The sequence below is a fragment of the Polypterus senegalus genome, chromosome 2 (assembly GCF_016835505.1).
Source record: "Polypterus senegalus isolate Bchr_013 chromosome 2, ASM1683550v1, whole genome shotgun sequence".
Taxonomy (NCBI): domain Eukaryota; kingdom Metazoa; phylum Chordata; class Cladistia; order Polypteriformes; family Polypteridae; genus Polypterus; species Polypterus senegalus.
In genome coordinates, this window is record NC_053155.1 from 126450360 (window position 1) to 126469722 (window position 19363).

Consider the following 19363-nt stretch of genomic DNA (forward strand, 5'->3'; position numbering starts at 1 on the left):
GATGTTGCATCTTCTTGCTTTATCCATCACCTTTTCTTGTAATAAGCGACAATGAAGTTCTTCTGCAAGGTGAGCCATGAACACTCTTCTTTTCTCTGTGGCCCCTGTGCATGCCTTGCACAGCACATGTGCGTTCATCGCTGCCAAGTAATGCTTGTTATAGCACAAGCAACCAGCCACCTTCGTGCTTCTGGTTGCACTGAATAAGTTCACGGCCTTCTGGTGCACTATGTGAAAGCAGCACCAGGCAAAAAACAAAGACAAAAATATGTAACATTTTGAAGAAATCATTTTATGACCTGAATAGTACCAATCAGAAAACATTGTCGTACTAATGCAATTTTATTTGAAAATGAACCTTGTCAGATCGGGTGTGAATTTATACTGGCGTTGTTAGTTAGAGCCAAATCAACAGGTTGTTCAGCGAGAACGTGACTGAGAGAATAAAACTTAAAAAAAAAAAAAAAAAACTTTTACAAATACATACATTTATAGCTGATCTAATGCTGTTTGCAATTGTTTCAAATAATATTGCATTAGTGCGATGATGTTTTCTGATTGCTACTATTCAGGTCACAAAATGATTTCTTCAAAATGTCACATATATTGTCTCTTTCTTTCATGTGTGTAATAGAAACCACAGCATAGAGAGAAATGTGTACATTGCAGCAGGTACACATGTTGTAAATGTAGGAAGGACGGTCCTTGCGTGTGTGTGAACTGTTAACATTTGAATCTGATGATTTCATATAGTGTGGAACTGATCTCTCTGTACTATTCTTTCCTCTGCATGTCCTGGAGTACAAAAGAAACACCACAGTGCACCAAAATGTGGAGACTGCATGGGCAAGATCGAAAAAAGATAAAAAAAAAAAAAACGGGTCACTGATTACAAGCACAAGAAGGCATGAGAATGAATATGAATAATATGAATCATATTGCATCAGTGCCACAATGCTTTCTGAAATGTACTATACAGGTCATAAAATAAGTTATTCCAAATATCATATATACCTACTGTATGTCTCTGTGTTTTTTTTTTTTTGTTGTCAGTGCAGCTTTGATATCATGGACCATAAGGTGCATACTAATTCAGCGTAACCAGAAACACTCAATAAAACTGAATAAAAAAAAAAGTGACAGTAAGATATGAAGAAGGCAGATTCACCAGCATTTGTGCGTCAACTTTTATCCATCCAGATCAGAGAATATCCAGTTCCATTGCCTCACATCTATAGTTATTATAGTTATTCCCAGTTTCAAATAAAAACTAACAGCGTCAGATCCCTATTTGGGGATTTGGAGGGGGGTATTGGTATGTATCATGATCGTGACTGAGAGAATAAAAGTGAAAAAAACATGCTAACTTTTACAAATACTGTAAATGTACACCGGGCTGTTACAAGCACAAACCAAATGTATGTGTTTATTGTATAATATTAACAATAAGAGCAGCTCACTGCTGAAAACAGTAAATACAGGAAGCAGTAAGGATCGAACCAGGGGACCCTTGATTACAAGTCAGCAATTCTTAGTGCTACACCACGGAAGCTGTTGTATTGTCATTGAACCTTTTGTAAAAGTGTTTATTTGATCTTTGGACTTCAGGCTTCACACATTCTATAGTTTATGCCTACATTTTGTAACATTTATTACTAAAATATGAAAAAGTTTCTATTTTAACAATGTGTACACAGATTACAGTAGAAATGGAACACACATGAAATGCATGTGTTCAAAATAACGAGCTATTATTTCCACTCTAAAACTCCAGCAGCTTCACTCACAGATAATCAAGGCATGAGCTGGGAGAACTTTGTGCACATTCTGTGGTGGTGGGGTGATGGAATAGCAGGCTGCTTGCTGCTTGTCTTTATTTGCACGTTTACAGGAAAAAAGACACTGACAGAGAGGTGGGAAGGGTTTTAAGGTGGTCCGGATTTACGAGTTTTTTTGTAGGCTTTGGTAGTTCTAGTGTTAATGATGTACAAGGTGAAATTATAGAATATGTCACTCACTTTGCATAAAACAATCAAAAGCACAGTTCCACACATTCACTGTCTCATGTAATGTAACAAAACAGACTGCTGCGCATGCATAGGGTTGTCAACTCACTTTCTCTGGAAGTAAAGTTAATTGGGTCGAAAAATGAGGTCTTTTGAGGACGCCTTTCCCTATGATGCTATAAAAAGCCTTTATATGGTCTTAAGGTTTTTTTTTTTTAAATAATATACATTTTTAGTAACAATTTATCACTCTAATTATGATATGGTGACCACAATCACAGTCACTGGCAAACTAATAACCCATTAAATATTTTGAATATGTCAAGCCTCTTAAATTAACATTTAGATAGTTTAACTGTTGTAAACCTGTAAAAAAAATGATACACATGGTAAATTCACTTCTAGTAAAATGAAAATAATTTTACTCTTTTCAATTTAGTTTATTTGCATTTATCTACATTCTTTTATATTTTTCCACTGAAGCCATTTTTCTCAGTACATCTGGGTTCTCAGATAAATATGAATAGAAATCTTTACGTAGAATGCTACTGAAATTGAATCTTATGAGCATTAGCCCCTTAATTGAATCTGTTCTACCCTTTGGAACACAATGATATTGCTGTTAATGTAGTGTGTGAACATGCACTTTGTTTTCTGCATAATGGGTATTCGTGAATTTTTGTAAATGAAAGAATGAAAATATTAAATTACTTGAAGTGACTTATTACTTGATCAACTGATAACTAAAAAGATAATAATAAATGTATGATTTTTTTTTTTTAATTAACTGAAACTTTCATAATTGACTCTTTCATTTACAATTCTAAATCCTTTTTGGAACAATGGGTTCCAATATTTTTCCATTAAAATATTTGAAAGCAGTAATATGCATAGAACATACTTCACCTCTAAACTATTATACTAACATGTACACTAAAGAGCCAAACCACACGTAGTGATTATCTATACTAATAAAAGGCAAAGCCCTCACTCACTCACTCACTCACTGACTGACTCATCACTAATTCTCCAACTTGCCGTGTAGGTAAAAGGCTGAAATTTGGCAGGTTCATTCCTTACAGCTTCCTTACAATAGTTGGGCAGGTTTCATTTCGAAATTCTACTCATAATGGTCATAACTAGAAACTATTTTTCTCCATTTACTTTAATGGAGTTGAGCTTGAAAGCCGTGGGGGGCGGAGTTTCGTGTAACATCTCACGGCTCCCACATAATCACGCAGTATGTAGAAAACCAGGAAGAGTTCCAAAAACCGCTGAAGAAAACATACATTATATAATTAAGAAGGCAGCGAAACAATTAGAAGAGAGCGAGTGACATATAAAACCATATTCAGCAGCTCACGTGAACTGACGCAGTGCGCAGACAAAAAGCAACAGTTCCAAAGAGTGCTGAACAAAAAACGAATTACACTGCTACGCTCAAATAGACAAACCACATGCCGTGGCGCAATAGTAAAGGCTTCGCCTCTAGCGCCGACGTCCAAAGTTCGATTCCCAAGAGGGGATGCACTGAGTATGTACACGCGCTTCCTGGTTCATTTTAGCCTCGCATCCCCTTATTTTGAGACGTATGAAAAAATATGCGGTTAACGCAGAAAGACAGATCACCAATTGAAGCTTTATGAATAATGGATACTTTATTCGCGATCAATGATTGTTTTGGTAAAGCCATACTACTAGTGTATTCATTAGATGAACGGTAAAAAAGTAAGAGCGAGAGGAGGGTAACTTATTGAGGCACACAGGCAAAACCACTATAGCACGCGGGCTCTATGTACTGTAGTGCGCGTCAACTCGATCTGAATTGCGCGATCACATTTGAAAAAATATATCTTTTCAAGTTCTATTTAGTCCCTATGTGTCAAACTCAAGGCCCGCAGGCCACATCCGGCCCGGCGTGTAATTATATCCGCCCGCGAGATCATTTATATATTATTGTTATTAATGGCCCGGGGATATGAAGCGCTGGTAACACAATAAACTACAGATCCCATAATGCAGCGCTTCAGCTGCCTTGCCGAACACTTACTGCATTAATCAAGTCTAGCTAATGATGCTGCAAGTTATTGCGAGGCTAGCCCACACGATGCCGAAGAGAAAAGGTGATTCTGTAGAGCCTTTAAAAACCGATGGGAGGCTGAGTATATGTTTACTGACATTGCTGGTAAACCCGTGTGTCTCATTTGTGGAACTAATGTGGCTGTAATTACAGAATTTAATCTAAGACGGCACTATGAGACAAAACATCAAGATAACCTGAAAGACCTGAATGCAATGCCCAAGATACAGAAAGCAGAAGAGTTAAAGAAGAATCTGACACTTCAGCAGACGTTTTTACCCGTGCAAAATCACAAAGTGATTTCAAGTGAAGCTACTTTTATGGGAGACACAAATGCACCAGTGCAACTTGCCCCACTTTGCTGATAAACTGAGCGCACTGATTTTGCACGGTGCTTTGGTGACTTTGAAGAACAAAAAAAGAATTTTGAGTTGTTTCGCAACCCATTTGCCGTCGATGTGGAAACTGCACCTGTACAGATTCAGATGGAGGTGATTGAGCTGCAGTGTAATGGCACACTGAAGACAAAGTACGATACTGCATGGCCCGCACAGTTTATTCACTCCATTCCTGCAGAAATGCTCCAGCTCCGTCTACATGCGGCTCAAACCTTGTGCATGTTTGGTACCACATATCTGTGTGAGAAGCTCTTCTCAGTCATGAAGACTAACAAAACCGCACACAGGAGTCGCCTCACTGATGAGCACCTGCAGTCCATCCTGAGAATCTCCACAACACAGAACCTCACACGAAACATAAATGAACTTGTTGCCAAAAAAAGATGCCAGGCGTCCAGCTCTGATAAAATGACATAAGAACAAAGACAACTGAATGATTTGATTTGTTATTGCTGAAAAGAACAAATTTTATTTATATTTCCAGGTTTTGTTATGCACCATGTTCATATTTGAATTTGTATAATTTTGCCAAGATATATTTTTATGGAGAGCAAAATCTTTTGGGATATTTAAAATTTAAGTTTATTTTTTATATACAATTACATAAGAGTAAACAAATTTGAATGTTTGTTCTTTTAACGTTTACTTTATTTCTAACTTGTATAATTTAGACAGGATATATTTTTATGGAGAGCAAAATATTATGTTATTTAAGGTTTGAGTTGATTTATTCCGGAATAATATTCTGTCGACTAAATAAAAATTTCTTCTATTTAAAATTTAACAGACTACTTCTCCGCTGCGAAGCCCGGGTATTTTGCTAGTTGAATATAAAATGAAGAATAGCTGTTGAGCAGATAATGGCAGTTCCGGTCTGTCATCACTGTTTTCTGGCCTTTAGCATGCCTTAGTTATACTGCTATAAGATTTTACCAAAAAAGGCTAGACCAAGCAGCACATATTTCATTTCAGCATCAGGTTTATAAAGAATGAGATCATCATGGACTATAGGATTTATCTGACCATGTGCATATTTTAAATTTATTCTCTGATATTTTGTCTCCAGAAACTGAAAAATACTGCTTAAAATAATACTAAAAATACAAATTCAAGCATTATTATATCTGTACTGTTGAATTGGTGAATTCCAAAATAATGTTGGATACTTACATTTAAACATACCCTTTAAAGCTGTATTTGTAACAAATACTTTTAAATCTGGTCACTCAAGTAAGTTTGCAACATTTGCTATTGTAAGATTTATATTTACACAGCTAGCTTGTTAAAAAAACTCATTAATGAGTACCATTTAATGAATGAGTAATTTTTTATATGATGAATTTTATCCAGTATTTCAGAACTCTTGTAAAAGAGCCTTTGCTGTGCTGTTTCCAAAGTGTCTGACATGACTTAAACCTGTGTGCAAATCCTCAATTACAAAAGTTACCTGTAGTCAATTAATCCGCATGAGAGACCGCATTACATTCACTAATGTACCATTCTAATATATGACATAAGTACTTTTACTGTGTTCATCACATTTTAGGGGTTATGCTCATAAACATTAGTTTGCCCTCAAAGTAAACAAATAACACAAATTTTGTGTCTTCAGAGTCTTATTCGGCAATGAAGCAGTGCTGTTTTGCCATATTGTATAATTGGGAGATGTGCTTCAAGTACTTCAGGGACTGAAATTTTAGATACATTTTATGTGAGTATTAACAAATGGAGCAACTGCATAGACAAATACCCACTTCGTTTGACACTTGCCTTGATGTTTAATTGCTATGACTTTTGTTGTCACTGCCACTGTTCCAGTATGTGTATGTGAAGGCGTGATTTCACCCTCAACCCTGAACTGTATCCACCAGTTACAAAATGGATGGATGGGTGGACGAACAGGTCTAGATGTACTCATTACAATCAAAGAATGATTGCAAAGCTTCTTTTCCTTTATCGGGACTGTGTAGGACACTGTATTAAAAACAAATAATACTCCAGTCATTTCATCTGCTGTAACAAATGCGTGACACTACAAGCTAAACAGCAACAACTTGCATCAGAGGCTGAGCGCATCTGATTGTACTTTCAAAGCTGCATGAATCTGTTTCTTAAGTAACTAGTAAAGGGATAAAACTGGCAATAGCAAAATCCTGTGTGTGTCTGTGTGTTGGCTTTTAGTATTAGCAGGGTGAATGAGAGCCAGAGGTAAGAGTATTGGTGTCATTCAAGTCGCCACCTAGGTAATGTTACATACCTTGGCATGAATCTCAGGATGGCACGCCTGTAGATGACTCTTCAGTTTTATGGTGTTCTCCTGTGAGCTTCATTCCACAAGTTTTATTTTTGTCAGCATTGTAATGAAAGTTGGTCAATATGTCTGACCGGATTTTTCACCTGAGAATCACATTGGCTGACATTCCGGCTGATGTAATGATTTCCTGATGGTGCCCAAACTTAGTGTTATCAAATTACAAGCGTGCTTCCACATTTTAAAAATTTTACCACTGCATTCATGCTTATTGTTTGTTGTACAGTGTCATGTGTTTAATGTGCAAAAAACCTCACATTGCTCACTGTCCATTCTCTTTCATCTCGTCTGGACCGTAAACATGAGACTTTGTGCCAAGAGATTGACCCAGAAAAAATGTTGGCGCGATACAAATGCAAAGAAACATAAGGAATATAAAAGCAGAAAAATTTGAAAGTATCAAAAAAAAAAAGTAAACATCGCAGTGGCGCAAACAAACGAAAATTATTACTTGAAAAAAGGGAAAATAATCACCAATGACCAGATGTCATTGAAAAAAAGGAGCACAAAGCGAGGTCAGAAATAAAAGACAAAGAGTACAAAAAAAAGTAAAACATCATAAAGAGGTTAAAAAACAAGGGAAACAATGAATGAAAACAGTGGAATTCAAAAGACACAAAGTAGGTGCAAAACACATGCAAAGCACGATACAAAATATGAAAACATAAAAAAAGAATGTGTCAAATCAAAGAAAGCAGAGATCGCATTAGCGCAAACAAAGGCAAATTATTACTCATAGAAATAACTGAAAGGTGAATAGAGATTGAATATATGGACATTGGTGATATGTCTGAAGTATGTAAATATTGTAAGGCTTTGAAGTTCAAGTCAGAGACTTGTATATCGTCTAATTTGTGTTGCCATCAGGGAAAAGTTGTGTTTATACACAATAGGGAGGCGTATCCAAGAGAATTAAAAGCTGTTTGGGGAAAGTGAAATCTACAAACACTACAGGCAAAATATTCGAGTCTACAATAATCTTTTTGCATTTGCATTATTCAATGCGCAAAACGTAGATTTTCACAAGAATGGACCATATGCTATGAGAATCTGTGGTCCAGCAACACTTAAAGCAACAACAAGTTTAATTGCGAAGAAACCACCATTCGGGCAGGTGTATATTTATGATCATGGAGAAGCGATGCAACATAGAATCGAAAGAGTTAAATAATCGGGCATATTAGAAATTATACAGCCAATAATGGATACAAATCCATATGTCCAAAAGTATTGCACTTAACACAAAAATCTATCTGCAAACATGGACAAACAAGTTTTCTTGTATTTCTATATGAATCAGAAAGATCACGCACGCATATATAATAAACCAATATGTGACGAGTTATCAGCGAAAATAGTTTTGAAAGATGGAAATATCAAAAACAGAGTAGATATTCAGAGTAGATAAGCAGAACATGAATTAACATTTCTGTCTAATAATTCATCACATTCCGATTCATTACTCTTTCCCTTGCTTTTCCCAGATGGAGAAACAGGATGGTCTTACAATATGAAGCACACAAATTCAGAAAAATGAATAACACCAACACAATATTTCAGGGCTAAATTAGCGATACGTTCCAATGTATTTAACTCACTTCTGTCATCTCAACGTCTAACGCAACATTACATTATTAATGCATATCTAAAAGTCGAAGGTAATCGTCTTTTTTTATTAAATTGAATCAAGCAAAACTTAGAACAGAACATTTGCAAGGACTTGATGATCACATTCAAAATTCAAATATCAATAGTTCAGACAAATTCAAAATAGGTAAAACAGTAATATTACCATCATCATATAAAGGTAGTCTAAGTGCATTGCAACAGTTATATCATGATGCAAAGGCAATATCCAGAACTATTGGTAGGCCAGATGTATTTATTACAATGACTTTCAATCCACAATGGCCATAAATCTGGAGATTCTTGGAAACAATGCCACCAGCAACATCAGCTCTGAATATTCCGACTTTCAAAAGTAGATTGTTTTATCAGAAAGTCTTAATTTTATTGAAAGAAATCGAAATGGTGTTTGGTCAAATCTGAGTATACATTTACATGATTGAATTTCAAAAACGGGGTTTACCTCACATGCATTTATTGGTTACTTTACAAAAAAAATTATTAACTGCTGATGATGTAGATAATTTTGTCTGTGCTGAAATTCCAAACAGAGAAACCTATCCTGAATTATGGTACAAAGTCATTAAACACATGTCTCACTGACCTCATTTAAAAGATTCAGCATGTCGGGTTTCGAAAGAAAAAAATTGTTTGAACGAAAGCTTTTGGAATTTTTTTTAAACAACAGATATGACTAAGGCTGGCTTTCCAGATTATTGCAGAAGAGATAATCGTCACGAACAACACACTTATCATGGAAAGAAAGATGGACAAATTGTGATGATCGATAATTCAATGATTGTACCATTATAAAAAATTAGATTCAATTAAGAATTTGTATGCCTTTATTGTAGACATTTTTTGAATGTGATTAGTGTAAAATTTATGTGTGTGCATATTTTATAGGTTAGCATTTATTCTAAACTGTATTAAAAATTTTTTTTTTTTTTGTTGCTATAAAAGACATTCTTGACATTAATTATTTGTTGCTACTGTTATTTAGTTATATATCAGTGCCAGTTCTCAAGAGTAACCCCTTGTACCCACTGTCTTCATGAAAGTAATTCAATCACGCCTGCAGAAGTATCGTGAACAAACAAGCTGTGAGGAGCAAGCCGGCTTCAGGCCTCGCCGCAGTTGCTGTGACCAGATACTCAGCCTTTGTCAGGTTATGGAGGAGCGAATTCGATGTGGGAAACGGACGGTCATCGTCTTTATTGACTTTTGATCCCCGTTCGACTGCATCGATTGGCCAGTACTTTGGATGATGCTGGAGACCAACCCAGTGGCGAATCCAGTGAACAGCACCGAAGAAAACTTGGCTAAAACAGGTCGAAGATGACATCAGAAATCGCAGAATAAATCTCGATGAGGCCAGAACAATCGCCAATGATCGTCATGCATGGAAGCGAGTTGTGAAGGAGATCTGAAAACCATTGACACCCACAGCAATGTATAGGCTTAGGAGCCGATCTAGAACCCAACGCCAGCTAGGGATCAGAGAGAGAGAGAGACCCACTGTCAGCAAGTAGTGCCATGTAATGATAAAAATATTCTGGTGAAGCACTGTTAACATTCCTTCAACAGAAACACAAACACAAGTGCATCTGATACAGCAGCCAATAAACATTAAAATAGATTCTTTAAATAAATCCAGACATTCAGCATCCATGAATATGTGACTAAGATAAAGAAAACTTTGGTGCCAAAAAAGATAAATAATTTCCTCAAAGAGACCTTTGAAATTGTCATTAAAATTATTTACAATTAATCTACATAAGTGGAACCTTATCACCCAGTAACCTGCAAAACAACATAGCTGTCATCCCTTTTTCACATTGTCCAACAACGTTTCATGCATTGATTGGCCTCCCTAGTTATCTGCATATCATAGAGTGACCCAATCCCCATGATCCATAGATGACTAGAGTGATTCTCTTTGCCGTGTGATGTATGAGCAAGAGCACCTTGTGCCTGATGCTACCTGCATGGGCTCAAGCCTGCTGCACCTCTGTATTGAAATAAGCAGTTTAAAAAAATACATGGTCTTGTTTAATTTTTCCATAGTGATTTGATTGTGAGACCAAACATAGTTTTGCAATGGTAAAACACTTGGGTTGGATACCTTAAACCTAATATGATAATCTTCAACCTCTAGAATGAATATAACTGTGACAATTTTGCTCTTTCTGCAGAAAGTCCCCAAACTATTTTGAACATCTTTGTCAAGGCCCAAATGAGTCTGTAATGTTCCCTCAGCACCGGTAAAACAAATGTTCCAAACTGTAACTATCAAGGAAGAGTTCAGCACTGCATCACCTTTGTCAGCACCTTCTTCGGCAAGCTGTGAAATCTGATTTTAGTTAATGTAACCAGGCTATAGGTATATAAAGCCATTTGCATACCTTTTTCACTGGATGTAGTAAAACCTTAGTTATCAAGGTGTTTCTTAAAATCCAAAATAGTTTTCCTCAATATTGCTTTTAAAAGATTTTACATATCAGCCAGGGAGATTGCTGGACTGATTCCAGACATAGGCAAAGATAACTAGCATTGAGTCCATTGTCATACAGAATCAAATGTGCTTGATGGACTACAAGATTAGAATGCCTGACACCTGTTGTTGCAGACAAGGCCAATACTTCCAACTAAGCTGAGGTCCAAGGATGTCGTTCAGATACACCCTCAAGGCCTACCCCCAGATCAGCATCTAAGACTAGAAGAGCCTGGCTACAGAATATACACAATGGAAGCATATGGTTATGCGACCTTCATTTTGTGACTACCTGCCTATTTTTATTTTTGATAAAAATTACTCAAGACGATGATGAATTGAGAAGAAGTAGTCAAATTTGCAAAATCTGTTCTTAAATGAAACCCCTGCCCCAACCAAGGTCTGTAACTCAATGATTATACTCCTTAGCAAACGGTGATTACACATACAGAATTTATGATCTTAATTCTTGCATCCAAGGGACCAAGGATAAATTTAAATTACTGTAACTCTAGTCAAAAGCCTCTTTTCAACAGAAATTGATCCTTACAGCAGGTGCAGAGTAGAGTCCATCCTGACTGGCAGAACCACATCCTGGTATGGTACCTGCTTGGCTTAAGAATGTAAAGCACTGCTGAGGGTGGTGAAGGCAATACAGTTGTCTTCTGTTCATGACCTATACAACACTTGCTGCCTTAGAAAGGCAAATGGTGCATTAAAAGACTACAGCCATTCTGAACAAATACTTTTCTTATTCCTCCCTTCTTGCAAACAGCACTGAACCAGTGGCACTTACATCAGTAGATGCATATACAGTTTCTAGCCACAAGTGGAAAGACTGCTGAACAGTCAATTCTATGGATTCAAATAGTTGGTATGCAGTCACCGAGGAAATTATTAGGAACACCTGTAAACTTGATTTTCTATTCAGTTATCTGTTTGACATGTGGCAGCAACACAATACATAAAATTATTCATGTACAGGTCATGAGTTTTAGTTGATGTTCACATCAAAAACTAATTGTGAAATTATTATTTCAACCATGGTGTGATTGTTGATGTCAGAGAGGCTGCTTTGAGTATTTTTGCAACTGCTGATATTCTGTGATTTTTCACGTACAACAGCTCTATGGAGTTTACTCAGTATGGTACAAAAACATCCAGTGAGCAACAGTTCTATAGATGGAAACGTCTTGTTACTGAAAAAAGGTCAGAAGAGAATGGCCAGACTGATTCAAGCTGACACAATGGCTATGGTAATTCACAATAACACTCTGTATTACTGTAGTAATCAGAAAAGAATCTCAGAATGAACATTGACCACATCTTGTTCCACACCAGTCAGCCAAAAAACAGAAAGGTGAGGATGTAGTAGGCACTGGCTCACCAAACTGGATAGTTGAAAACTGAAAGAATGTAGCCTGGTTTAATGTATCTCTGTTTCTGCAAGGGCACACAGATGGTTGGGTAAGAAGTTAGTGCCCAGAGCAAGAATCCATGCCCCCAACCTGAGTTGTGTCAATGGTCTAGGCTTGTGGTGGTGGTGTAATGGTATGTGGATTTCCAGTGCAGTATGTAGCGAAACAGAAGTCATGTCAAACTGGTTTAATGAAAATGACAATGAGTTTGTTGTTCTTCAGTAGTCTTTCCGGTCACTGGATCTGAATCTAGTCAAACATCTTTGGGATGTCGTATAGTGGGACATTCATGGGGCAAACCCATTTAATGAATAACAAAAAGGAAAAAGTGCACAAAGTTATAATTAAAAGGACACATGCAATAGTCCAATCTAAGATTATGTTTAGTGAGAAGAGGAGCTGGAATTTTTTAAATTTTTAATATAACATGGGAAAAGTTTCTGTTTTAGTTATGTGTTCCCTTTTCTTGCCTCACATTTCCTGTAATCCTACATTTACCCAGATCATTGTAGACACGGAACACACAGTAAATGGATGTATTCCAAATAACAATATATTATTTATCCTATACAATTCCAGGTATCTCACTCCCAGTTGAAGAGACTTGAGCTGGGAGAACTTCAGGTGCGTCAGTGGGGAATGGGATAGCAGGCCATTTGCTGCTTGTGCTGATTGATACATTTGCAAAACAAAGATGCTAAAGGAGAGGTGTGAAGGAATTTAAGGTGGCCCAGCGTTACGACTTTTTTCATAGGCTTCAAAGATTCTAGTGTTAAGGCCGATACTGATCACTGATTTCATGTTACTTGATTAGCCAATTTCCAATACCTATTGCTATTTTTCTTTTTTCTTTATCCCTTTAAAATTGTTTTACTCTAATCTCCTGCATAACTAAATGCATAGAAGCCATATATATATGTCCTATATTAAAGTGTATTTTTAAACTATATACCACAGGTGTTAACTGTTGCATTTTTTTTTAACAAAATGAAATTCTGTGGACTTATTGTTCAGTGACCATAAAATATTAAAATAAAAATTCCTTAACTATATATCCTTTAACTAATAAAATATGTTCAAAAATATTGCTTAAATGTACAGTTGAAGACAGACATTTACATACACTTAGTGTGAATTCATTAAAACTCACTTTATAACCCCACTGGAATTGTGATATAATCAATTAAAGTGAAATAATATGTCTTTGAACATTGTTGGAAAAATTACTTTTTCCCAGCACAAAGCAGATGTCTTAAGCAATATGCCAAATTATCTGTAAGTATAAAATCTGTGGAGAGGTTATAAAACGACCTTTAAGAAATTCACCCAAAGTGTATGTAAACCTCCAAATTCAACTGTAAATATACATGTTTTAATCATTTTAAATCGTTAATTGCACTACAGCTTTTTGTTGCTAAAATATACATTACTATATTTATACAGGTGTGTTTTTTTTTTCTTAAGGGTATCAATTAGACATTTGTAATTTTTGAGGTGTTATTATAAAATATGGATTACCATTGAGGTGTTGTTATAAAATATGGATTACCATTTTAATTATGTAGAACTAGGGGGCTCTGCCCCCTGCTTGCTTTGCTCGCCAACCCCCATTCAGGTCCTACTCACTAGTCATTTCCCGGATCTGCCGCTTGGGACGAATCATGCTGTGCTTTTGGATAAACACAAATATCACCTTCTTCTTTGATATCTCTGTGTTTTGAAACTGTTATCGCTGACAATTCGTCACATGTTGGTTTTTTACATATATGAGCATGATCTTTCGGATTCATATAGAAATCCAAGAAAACTTCTTTGTCCGTCTTTTTCAGTGTGATACTTTTGGACGTATGGATTTGTATCAATTATTGGCTGTAGAATTTCTTATACGTCCGATCATAAATATAATCTGACCAAATTGTGGTTTCTTTGAAATTAAACTTGTTAGTAGCTCTGTCATATCACCTATGTCCATATATTCGAACTCTTTTCTCTGTTCCATTATTTCACCAAGTAATAATTTACATTTGTTAGCGCTAATGCGATCTTTACTATCAGTTTTTTGAGACTTTAGAATTTTAGTACTTTCATAATCTCTAACCTGCTCTGCATGTGTATTGCACCAACATTTTTGAACCTCTTTACGATGTTCTACTTTGTCTTCTACACTTTGTCTTTTCTTCTTCTTCTATTGTTTGTCTTTTATTTCTGCCCCCGCTTGGACCTGTTAGGTTTTTATTTCATCTCTTGGCCCAAAGTCTCGTCTCTCTGAAAAAGTCTTGTGTCTTCCCAAGATTTTTTTATATAATAGAGAGACTTGTTTCTCTCCAAAACTTATGCTGTATGACACACAGCAACAAACAGTAAACACAATACAAATCTTAAAAAAAAAAAAAAAGCATATTGTTTGCCACGCAGCAATTTCATCTTTATCGTTTCTTTTTCCAGTTAAAAGTGTAAGCTGCTGCATTTTAAACAAGCACACTTTTCAAACTTAAGCAGTGTCTGCTTTACTTTAAAGGATAAAACAAGGGTCTGAATTCCTTAAAGTAGCTTTTCTTGCCATTTGTCTAAATGCACAAGAGGCTAATAATATGAATAACCTCTCATTCACTGATAAAACAAGCTTCCATTTGCTTCTCTTTGTTTACACTGCAGGAAATTTGCTGGTTTAAAAAAAAAAAAAGACTTGTGATAGGTACTATAATACTTGTAAATGAGCACTGCAGCTAAATTACCGTAAATCCTAGAAAAGCAGGGGCTGAAAATATTGGTTTTTGCTTTCGCCCTTTTTACGAATTACTGATTGGGTCTCTTTTTATTGAAAATTTGTTAATTTCAATAAGTGGCCAATCAGTCAGAGCATCCCTAGCATTTCTTCATATATTAATCTGTGTCGGTGAATGTCAGTAAAGCAATCTTATTGTAAAATACAAATCACCCAGTATAAATAATTTAAACTCTGTTTTGAACCCTGGGTATATACAATATGTCAACCTTTTTCTTAGAACTTGTGCTGTTTTTGATACTGATTCAGTACCTTATGGAGTTGGTAAAGACCTAATAATGGTACACAAACCCACCACTAACTAACAGCTGTGAGATGCACTAACAGTATTCCCACCCCCAGCTGCTATATTCCATGAGACATCTAGGCTGGGACATGTACTTAGAATGCTGAGAATTATAAGCAGCAGATTTTACTGCTTCAGTAAACAGTCAGTTGATGATGTAGCTGCCTATCTGAGACTCTGCTTATAGTATTTGTATAGTTGTTGGATGCTGCTGGTTGCTTTCAGTAAAATGTTTGCACAAAAGCAAAAAATGATAGAGATTGATAATAAAATTTTGTATTGTACTATACTATGCTTCGTCATTAATGGTGGGTTGCTATGTAATCATTAGTGTCACAACTAGATTGCTTCATTTGTAATTAAGAAAATGGAAGTTACTAGAGGAAAATTAATTGGATTTCGTTTGAAAATAAACATTTTTGTGTTTTATGTGCTACTTCATATCTATAGATTTGTTTTAAGCTGAGACCGCCACAACTTGCAAACCACCTGTATTTGGACAAAATGCAGAAGTAAGGCTGTTTTGAATCTCTTTGTATTTCATATGCTTGAATCCTACATAAACCTTTAGTGGAAACTCATTATATTGAAAGCAGAAGAAAGCAAATACAATAACTTTAATATAATGATTCCTGTCTTTTTCTTGTTTATTGTGCGCATGTGCTGTCATTTAGTTTTGTTTTTGAATAATTAGACTACTTTTGTAAAGAATTTAGCAGTACAGATTTGTGTTTTTATGCTTGTTACAGAATTAAAACATATTACCACGCAGTTTTAAGTTTTTTTTACTGAATCCAAGACAGAACTGACAAGGCTTGGAAAAGATTGCACCCCGCCACTCCCTGGCCTGCGTGGAATTACCTTTGTTTGGTCCATACAACGTCCCCCTACTCGCACGTGTGTGACATGTCCCACCAGGTCGACCCCAATATGCTTGAACGGGATATCTATTAAGGGTAAGGGAATTAGAGGAGTACGGTCCCTCCTAGGAATCTGCCTCAACTGACACTCTGGACAGGATGTGCAAAAGCGGCAGACCTCCTCGTTAATCCCTTGCCAAAAGAATCGGTGCTTAATTCGCTCAAGTGTTTTTTTGGGTCCCAAATGGGCTCCCAGGAGATGGGTATGTGCTATTTCACAGACTTGTCACTGGTAAGTCCGTGGTACTAACAACAGTGACCTAATCTTTCCCTCATTTTCTGTCACCCGGTACTACAGGTCATTATTTAACACAAAGTGAGGACCATGTGGCATCGGATGTAAAGTGCATTGGCCGTCTATCAGAACGACTGCATTCTTTGCAAACTTAAGGGAGTGTTCGTTCCACTGCTCCCTTTTTAATGAAGTCGGAGTCTGCCTGAATTGAAACTGCAGGCGTGTGAGAGGATCGAATTCAATCTCAAATTTTACCCCGAGTCAACTCAGTGCTTGTTGATGATGTGTCTGGCTGCGACGTCCTGGGTGTTTCCTTGTCATCACCAGAGGCCGAACTCCGCTCTCCAGTTGGCTGTATACAGGTAGAGGAAGTTGAGGGAGCTGATTCAGGATCCGCAACTAGACCAAGTGATCTGGGGGAAGAAGCAACTGTGTTACCGCTATTAATATCAGCCCAATCTCTGCCTAGTATCACTGGGAATAGAGGATTATGCATCACCGCCACCGTCAACATTTTCACTACACTGTCCTGACATATGTAGCAGTTGGCAGATCTATAATATCGGACATCCCCGTGAACACAGGTAATGCGGGTATTAGTCTTGAGCCACTGTTGCGGCAACACTAAATGGAGAGCAAAAATGGAAATCTTACTGCCAGAGTCAAACAAGGATATAACTTTAATTCCATTAACTAACACTTCTCCCATATGCGAAGAGGCCAAAGGATTAGCGAGCGCACACTGCGCCTCCCCCCATTTTATTCGACAAACCCCTTTGTTGCTTCACGGAGCCTGCTGAAGCGCCTCAGGGTTCACTCAAGTACGCTTCACATAATAGCCGCGGGACTCTGTATTAGGGACGCAAGCACGCCCGGGTTCACGAGTCCCGTTCTGATACTCCCAAGCTGGTTTCTGCCCTGAGGTGTTCTATTGTCTCAATTAGCGAGACAATATCTGTATAACCCCAGGCCGGCTGGGTGATTTTTAGGCAGGCTGCTGAGCAATAAAGCGCAGGCCACCTGCTCCGCTATTTGATGGCTGGATCTTTCATGGGGTTGTAGCCAACCAACCACCTTAGCCTATAAAGCCATAGCCTGTTTCTTTGCTGCCTTAGTAGGTTTGAATGTCCAGGCCATTATGTTTTTCACCTGCCAGCCTGGGTTTCTCCCACCTTTATTAAAAGGCTTGCCCTTCGTGGGATATGTATGGGCAGTCCCCACACTCGGGAGCCCATAATAAGTCCTCAATGCGTTCCCTGATGCATTGGGCTCTATCCTGTGGGTCCCGGTTCTACTTTTCCCCTGACCTTTAACAGGGTAATGAGTCGAAACATACTCAAGCTTTCCCTGACACACCCTGATTTGACTCCCACTTGGCAACTCGGGAGCAGTACTTACCCATCTGATATTTCTTTGGTTGTGGATTGGTAGTGTGTGTCAAGCCTAAGTTTAGCTCAGACCAGAAGTGATGTAGGGGAACTGGAAATGATGTCCCTCTGACGTCAGCCTGTGCACCAGAAGTAACCTTCTTCTGGGCACCGGAACCAGAAGTGACCTCCTTCTGGGTGCCGGAACCGGCATCGTCAGCATTGAATCAGCTTGGTTTTCCCGTGGCTGGTCTGTAAAGATAACAGGAGAAGGTTTAGTGCACCCCACCACCCCTTGGCCTGGTGTGGAATTACCTTTGCTTGGTCCATACAATGTCCCCCTACTCACATGTGTGTGACTAAAAGGGGTTACGTTCCTAGAGCACCTGCGAATTTTGGATGTGGTTAAAAAAAAAAGGCCTATTTTCTTAGTTTAAACCCCAAATATGTCCCAAAACACTTTAGCTTAATTTCAGACTCAGCTTAATACATTACATAAAAATAAAGAGTGTAAAGATAAACCTGTATACTGTACTGGTATGTCTCCCGCAGTGCTAGAACGTAAAATACCAATGTTACCGCTATATGTAGTGTAATTCATGCAAGTGCATTTTCATTGCCAGAAGCCTTTGATGGTGCAGCTCGTTTCGGCGGCATCTCGGGGCTTTAACTGTTAAACTGCCACATACTTGGAGGTTAATGCATCCCTGGACGCCAAATACTTTTTTACTGCACTTTAAATAAACGTCACAATTAACAAAGAAAAAGTGAAATTTTAAAGTAAAAACTTTTTTTTTTCATGCAAAGAGCATCACAATTACTGCAACACTGATCATTTTACACACTGCTAATGAACTGTAAAAACTATTTTAAAAACTACTGGAACAATATGTACAAAGTGCAACTGACGCCATGGATGTAAATCACTGAGCCAACAGAGTTTAAACTGGCTACAAGCAATCACACAGAGATAAGCACGGATACTGGCAGGCTAGTCTTAGTGCAGTTTGGGTCACAGAATTGCACACAAGCACTTTAACACTAGAATTACCAGAGCCTACGAAAAAACTCGTAATTCCGTCCCACCTTAAATTGCTTCTTAAATCCCTTCACACCTCTCCGCCATCGTCCTTTGTCCTCTAAATTTACTGATAAAGAGAAGCTAGGAGCAGCCGGCTATTCCATACCCCCACCAATTTAGAACGTGCACGAACTTCTCTCAGCTCATGCCTTGATTGAGTATCTGGAAGTGAAGTGGAGTTTTAGAGTGGAAATAATAGATCGTTATTTGGAACACACACATTTCATGTCTGTTCCGTTTATACAGTAATCTGTGTCAACACATAGTTAAAACAGAAACGTTTTTTATATTCTAGTAGTAGATAACAAAATGTGTGTCCATATATATGTTTATATAATCTGTGTATGTATATATAT

The 19363-nt window shown here is 37.4% G+C and overlaps 1 protein-coding gene across 7 annotated transcripts in view; it reads left to right on the forward strand.

Moving 5' to 3' along the window:
* The window catches only part of usp25 (ubiquitin specific peptidase 25), a 232654-nt gene that overhangs the window by 52687 nt on the left and 160604 nt on the right, over positions 1-19363 (forward strand). The window contains exon 1 of one of the 7 annotated variants that reach the window (XM_039744554.1): positions 15898-15916. The exons of the other annotated variants lie outside the window; for them this stretch is intronic. The gene's annotated coding sequence lies outside the window, so the exon portion shown is untranslated. Of the gene's footprint in view, positions 1-15897; positions 15917-19363 lie in introns of those variants that run through there. 7 annotated transcript variants of the gene reach the window in all.